Raw genomic sequence first — 8,061 nt, forward strand, 5'->3', positions numbered from 1 at the left:
AGAATGATTTGCCTCCAGTTATCCCTTCCCTTTCGCTCCCATCAATAAGCTGGATAAACACGACCTACTTGTGCACAGCCTGTCCAAAGCATACATGATCTTGAGGGACCGACTCCCCACCCCTGGGAGACAATCTAAAGGGAGAGATGAGGGTCCAGCTTCTGCAGATCGGTCTGCAGCTCTTAACCTTCTGGCACGGGGTCGGGGAGGGGAAGCTTTAGTGGCTTCTGTGGGATGAACTTGTGCTAGAAAGAACAGAAAATTATACTAACCACTCAGAGAGAAGTCGAATGGACTGTCTGCAACCGGAACACACAAGAAAAGGAACTACACCTCATCTGTTGGTCCTTATCTGATAGAAACACTTGTCAGAAAGGCATGAGAACGGATGCAGAGTCGACAAACTCAAAATACTATCTCAATCTCTCTCTCTCTCTCTGCCCCACGCCCTCCCCTCCCTGACAGATGCTGTCAGACCGGTTGAGTTGCCCCAGTGCTCTCTGTGTTGGTTTCAGATCTCCAGAAACTTGCACTGTGTTGCTTTTGCAACCTTACAAGCTGTGTTCCTTGCTTCAGACACCAGTGCCCCCACTCCTGGTGAAATGGTGTCCTCTCTTGTTCAAGCATAGAGGAAAGATATGGCTAACACATTTCAAAATAACATTGCATCCCTGTCAGAAAGGAAACACAGGACAATGAGACTACATTGCTTGGGAATGGTGTACATATGACCAGAGGATCAGAAGTCGGCTATTCAACCCATCTGGCTGCTCCACCTTTCAACCATGATTGTGGCTGAACTGCTCATTCTTAACTCTACTTTGCTGCTCTTCCACCCCTTGCCCCATAACCATTGCTTCTCCTTCCTGATTGAAAATCTCTCTCAAACTTGAATATGATGAATGACCCGGCAGTGACAGCCCTCTGTGGTAAAGAATTCCACAGATTCACTCCCCTCAGAAGAAGAAATTCCTCATCTCCATCTTCAATGGACGAACGCCTGTTAAGACATGATGCCCCTCTGGTCCCAAATTCTCCCACACGAGGGGCAATGGCTCCCGGTCAAATTCCTCAAAGGATCTTCAATGAGGCCTCCTCTCATTCCTATAAACTCCAATGAGGATAGTCCCAACAGACTCAATCTCTCCCTCATCGGACACTCCCTCCATACTCGGGATCAGCCGAGTGAACCTTCTTTGAACCTGCCTCCAATGCTAGACTCTCCTTCCTTAGATACGAGGCCACAAAACTGCTCACCGTATCCCAGCTCTGTCTTGTATGGTTTTCTTTAGAAAAATTTCCCAACATTTATCTCACATTGAAGGCTGACGTTTCGGGCCTCGACCCGATGTTTCGTCTAAACCCTTCTTCTGAAGAAGGATCTCGGCCCGGAACGTCAGCTTTCCTGCTCTTCTGATGCTGCTGGGCCTGCTGTGTTTATCCAGCTCTACACCTTGTTATATTAGATTCTCCAGCATCTGCAGTTCTACTATCTCTGAAACAATTTTAACCTGGATTGTAAGAAATAGTTTTCATCTGAAATCCTCAAGCAGTTGAGAATCTCTGTCCCTTTGTGAAGTACAGCTGGTTTTGAGGGCGTTGCTAACATACCACAACATCAGACAGAGTTACAGCGTGCCATGGTGTGATTGGAGATCCCCAGTGGGCAGATTTTATGCCATTCCCACTCAGTGGGCGACATGTACTCCCTGACGAAAAAGCTATGGTAGTTCTATCCCTCTGTAAAATCAGCAATTACCACAAATCTGCCTTATTTATTTCCTCTTTCTGTCCCTCCTCTGTCCCACCCTGTAATCAATTCTCCTTTTCTGTTTACATTTAAAACAAATGCATTCCCCTTTGAATCGACTTTTTTTTTTAAAATGCTAATCTGTTTACGACTCTCTTGCAATTTGTTGCACGTGGCTGTTACTTTAGCCCTCTGTTTGCTATATTCAGGCAGTTTAATTGTTGACTGCATGGCAGATCGGTCCTTTTTACAGCAGAACTCCCAGGTTTCCCCTTGTTTCCTGTGGCTATCGGCCTGAAGAAGGCTAATATCAGAAATGTTGACTGCTCCTTTCCTCCACATGCTGCCTGGCTTGTCCTTCCAGCCTCCCGTTTGTCTGTCTTGGCTGTATCTTCAGCTAAAGGGGAGGGCATGGCTCAGTGAATGTCTACTGTGTGTGTGTGTGTGTGTGGTGTGTGTGTGTGTGTGTGTGTGTGTCACAGAGAGCGAGAGAGAGGGCGTGTTTCATTGAAAGGAAGAGTTTGGAGGTTTAAAGGGGGATGTGAGGTAAAAGGTTTTCACCCAGAGAGTGCTGGGGAATCTGGTACTCACTGCCTGTGAGGGTGGGAGAGGCCGAAACCCTCATCACATTGAAGAAGGATTTAGATGTGCACTTGTGATTCAAAGGCTATGGGCCAACTGCTGGGAAAATGGGATTAGGGAATAGGGGTAGATAGGAGGAACTGCAGATGCTGGAGAATCTGAGATAACAACGTGTCGAGCTGGATGAACACAGCAGCCAACCAGCATCAGACAAGCAGGAAGACTGATGTTTCGGGCCGAGACCCTTCTTCAGCAATGCTTAAGAATCTTGCTGCATTGACCCCCATCACCAAACCCCAACCTGTCCATTCTTCTCAGGGTTTTCAAAATTGCATTGAGATCATCTTTTGATCTCCCAGATCCGGATGATACAGAGTGCCCAAACTCCCTTCCCAGCTCACTGCCTCATTGTGAAAAATGTGCGCAATCACACACTCTCTCTCTCACAGACTCACACACACACACACGCTCATGCATGTAGATTCACACGCACAGTCAGACTCTCACACACACTCACACCAGCCTTCCCCTCACTCTATGCTCCACCTCTTGTTTCCTCTCAGTCTCACCCCCACTCCATCCTCCTTGCCTAACCCCCACCCCCACAATTCAGTCCCTTTTCTCGCTATTCTCCCTCTCACTCACCGCACACGCACAAAGACACGCACACACTTACATGGTCACATATTCACACACGGTCTTACAGACACATACACACTGGAACAATTTCACACACATGTCCTTCACAGGTGCGTGTGCACACACACGGTCTGACACACAGTCACACCAGCTTGCATTCACACAAACACATGATTGCTCAAACAAATTCATTCACAAAATTACATTGAATATCACACACCCACACACACTCAGAACTGTCATAATCGCTCTCACATTCCCTTACACATTCACATGCAATCACAGTTTATGCTCACACTCTTGTACAAACTCACATTATCTCACACACAATTTCAAACAAACTCACACTCACCCACATACAGCCTCTGAAACTCACAGAAAAACACATTCACAACACACTCTTGCTCTCTCTCGCACACACACACTCTCACACACTGTCACACACATTCACGCACAGTCACACAAAAATTCCTATGCGCACATTTACTCTCACAAACCATCTCAGACGCTCATTGACATAAACTTTCCTCAAACATTTTCTCTCACACATATTCCTTCCCTTACCCTCTACCCCTCCCTACCACGATATCTCATCCTCCATCCCGCACCCTCCCCCCTCCCTCCCACCCACACATGAGCGACGGATGGAAGGGGCGATGCTGGTGACCCAGGGGAGACTGCAGCTGACGTGTTGGCTCACTGCACCTTGCATCACCTTCCCATCCCTGACAGTAATCCCCAAGTTCGGTCTCTGATACCCGCCTCACATTGGATCACCGGGGGTTCCACCAACGCACCTTGATTTTAAAAAAGAAATCCACCAATTTGTTGTGTGTTACAATTTTATTCATCTCCAAAGGCAGCATTGTTGTGTACAAAAGCAAATATCATCAAGAAATTACATTTACAATAACACAGCGATAGATTAAACCCATCCCAATATACACCATCCATGAACAATACTTTCCATTGCTTCATAACCACCGGGACCATTGTGTTTTCATTTAGTTTTCCATCTCAACACAGGGTTCGGAGGGAGGGGGAGCTGTGAAGGAGGATGCAGAGATGCTTCCATGCGATTGGGTCAAATTGAGTGAGTGGGCAAATGCACGGCTGATGCAGTTTGATGTGGATTGATGTGAGGCTACCACTTTGGGAGAAATAAGAAAACAGGAATGCAGATTATTATCGAAATGGTGATTGATCGGGAAAGCAGCACGGAGGACAGGAGTTGGAACATCATGTTGTGGCTGTACAAGGCATTGATAAGGATATTCTTGTAGTATTGTGTACAGTTCTGGTCATGTTGCTACAGGAAGGATGTTATTCAACTGGAAAGGGTGAAAAAAATGAACATAACCACGTTGTCAGGAATGGAGAGTTTGGGCTATAAGGATAGGCTGTTTTTTTTTCCAGAGCATCGGAGGCGGAGGGGTGACCCTTTGAAGGTTTTAAAAATCATGAGGGACATAGATAAGGTGAAAGCCAAGGTCTTTTACCCCAGGGTTGGAGATTCCAAAAGTGGAGGGCATAGGTTTAAGGTGAGAAGGGAAAGGTTTAGAAGGGGCCTGAGGGGCAAATCTTTCGCACAGATAGTAGTGGGTATATGGAATGAGCTGTCAGGGGAAGTGGTGGAGGTGGGTAAAATTATAAATATTTGAAAGAAATTTTGGCAGATACATGGATAGGAAAGGTTGGAAGGGATATGGTTCAAACACAGGTAAACAGGGCTGGGTCAGTTTAGGAAACCGGGTTGGCATGGACGAGTTAGGCCAAAGAGTCACAGAGCACAGAAATAGCCCCTATGACTCTATGATGAGGGGCACAAATGCTGTCTTTCCCAGCAATGCCCCACATCCTTCGCCTGTACGAGGGGTCATCGTGATTAAAAAATAGCGATAAGCCAGTCACCATCCTTACTGACTCTAATGTGAACAATTCATCAGCACAGTCCTGCTGTTCCATTCAAAGGTACCTGGTACCTATTGACCAGAACATTTGGCCCTCGCGCTGGTGTTGTCCCTGATGGTGTTCACCAGTTTGCAATCGGACCTGCGCTGCTCCTTTCTTGGTGGCCAGCAATTGTCAGATCCAGACGGCGTCGATGTTAAAATCTTAACGTCTTCTACCAAGCCTGTATTTACATCAACCCAAACCCTTTTGTGGTGCAGCGAGAGTGTCTGTATGTCGGGACTAAAAAGCCGACATTTTTTAATTCATGGGATGAGGGCATTGCTGGCCAGGCCAAAATTTGTTGCCCATCCATAGCTGTCCAGGGGGCTGATAAAAGTCAACCACTTTGCTCTGGGTCTGGAATCACATGAAGGCCAGGCCAGGTAAGGATAGCAGTTTCCTTCCTTAAATCACATGAGTGAACCAGATGGGGTTTCCCAACAATTGATTCACAGTCACCATCAGACTCTCAATTACAGAATTTTGATGAATTTAAATTGCACCATCTGTGTTGCAGGATTTGAACCCGGGTCCCCGGAACATAGCTGGAACATCAGGATTAACAGTTCCGCGATAATCCCATGAGGCCATCGCTTCCCCATTCAAAGGTCAAGCCTGCCACTCTGGAGGTGTGTGATTCCCCCATCCTGACAATATGGCGTTTCCAAAATACCTGCAGTGGAGAGAAACCCCCTACGTTCCCGTTCCCACAATGGGTTTTGGAATCTCAGAAAGCCGAGTTGAAGTGTCCAGCAGGGGTTTTGGTTCTTTGGGAGATCTAGTCTTTTCCGTATAGACTCTGTTTCATCCATGCCTTTTCTATCCAGTTTGTTCAGTGGCTTGCAGCTCAGTGTGTGTTCCTTCTGTGGGGCCAGAAGTTGCTCCTTCCAACCCCACACCCCAGGTCTCTTTCGCCCTGGAATGTAACCATTGAAATTGGCTGGTTTCTCCTTTTATATATCTCCCAACTGTCAGATCCTTCTGGCAATTCCCGTTCAAAGTTGATCAGAATAGGGGGGATTCCTGTTCCATGCGCAGAAGGTGGCAGGTGATGTCTTCCTCCCCGTAAACATGGCTCAACTGAAAAGCTCAATCCTCAAACATGTACATGAGAGGGAAGGAGAGGCAGGTATTAAATTTTCAAAGACCACCAGCTGCTGAAATAGTTTTGAATTTACAAAACTAACAGCCTGCAATGTCCAGAACAGACCAACAGATGCAACAACATGAAATTAGCTTCACAATGAGTAGAGCAGACCAATGTGTGAAACGTGGTTTCCATCGCAAAGTTCACAAGTTTGGGATCTGTACACAGGAGTTACATTGTACCTCTTCACCAGACAGTCTATAAAAATCGAATGACCCGCCTCTCATCTGTCTTCTTCTTTCTTACTTGTGTGGAATATTCTCGTAAACATTTCCATCCGCTCCATCTTCTTCCTCTGAGAGCTCGCTGAGGTTCAGTGTGGCGTATGTGATACAGGAATCATTGGGGTCAGGCTTGGCGTCCTGCAATTGGAATGATATTGGAATGGAATTGGAATTGAGTGGGAGCAGGAAGGTGAAGAGGTGGGAGAGGTCATTTGTAGGTAAAGGTAGGAGTGGATATCAGTGGGAAAACAGGAATCACCAACAGGAAGTTCAGTGCCACAAGTTAGGAATCTGGGTAGTGCAGTGGTAATCTCCCTACCTCTGAGCCAGGAGGCTGGGGTTCAAGTCCCACCTGTGCCTGAGGTGTGCCATACAGATGATAAAAGTGGGAAGGTGATGTCAGAGCTGTACAGGACTTTGCTGAGGCTGCAGCTGGAGCACTGTGTGCAGTTCCAGTCTCCGCACTATAGTAAGGATGTAATTGCACTGGAGGGGGTGCAGAGGGATATTCACCAAGATATTGCCTGGGTCAGAACATTTCACCCGTGAAGTGAGGCTGGGCAGGCTCAGGTCGATGCTTGGAGCAGAAAAGGCTGAAAGGGCTTTTGATTTGTTTCCATTCACTCAGGGACATTGGCATTGCTGGCTGGGCCCAGCATGTGTTGCCCTGTCCCTAGCTGCCCTCTTGAGAAGGTGGTATTGAGCCGCCTTCTTGAGCTGCTCCAGCCCCATGTCCTGTAGGTCGACTCACAATGCGCTTCAGGAGGGAACTCCAGGATTTTCACCCAGTGACACTGAAAGAACAGCCAATGTATTTCCAAGTTGGGATGGTGAGCGGCTTGGAGGGGAACACACAAGGGGTGGTGTAGCCATGTATCCGCTGCCCGTGTCCTTCTGGATGGATGTGGTTGTGGGTTAGGAAGGTGCCGTCTGGGGATCTTTGGGAAATTTCTGTTGTGTATCTTGTAGATGGTACATACTGTAGCTACCAATTGGGTGTGAATGACAATGAACTGGCAACTATTTAATGTCACGGTCAGTGATGTTTTAATTCTGTACAGGAGTAACTGGAACACCAACATCAGCAATGCCACAAGTTTGAAACTCACTTATCCCCAGGCACTGGAAGTGGAATGTGAAACAGTGAGTGACCTACTCCATTGATAAAGCATTGCTGGATATTTCCCACTGTGTTTCAAGGCAGGCACAAAGCTCGGGGAGAGGGGAGCTGTGAAGGAGGCTACAGAGATGCTTCAGTGTGATTTGGACAATTCAGTAAGTGGCAGCTAATGTAGATCAGCATGAGGTTATCCAACTGAGATCAAAAACAGGAAGGTGGTGATTATCCAAACGGTGATGGATTGGGAGTGGGGGAGGTGCAATGAGACCTGCGTGTCCCCCGTACACCAATCGCTGAAAGTGAGTATCACAGGAGCAGCGGGTGGTGAAGGAGGCAAATGAGATGCCGGCCTTCAAGCGAGAGGATTCGAGCCCAGGAGCCGGGATGTCTTGCTACAATTGTGCAGGCTGAGACCAAACCCTGGAGTGTTGTGTGTGCAGTTTGGGGTCTCCTTATCTGAGAAAGGATGTCCTGGCTATGGAGGGAGTGCAGTGAAGGTTTCACAGACTGATTCCTGGGATGGCAGGTTTGACACATGAAGACAGACTGGATTGGCTAGGATTATATTCACTGCAGTTTAGGAGAATAAGGGTAGAATCTCATAGAAATATGTAAAATTCTAACAGGACTAATTAGGGCAAACGCA

Source organism: Stegostoma tigrinum, chromosome 44 (genome assembly GCF_030684315.1).
Source record: "Stegostoma tigrinum isolate sSteTig4 chromosome 44, sSteTig4.hap1, whole genome shotgun sequence".
Taxonomy (NCBI): domain Eukaryota; kingdom Metazoa; phylum Chordata; class Chondrichthyes; order Orectolobiformes; family Stegostomatidae; genus Stegostoma; species Stegostoma tigrinum.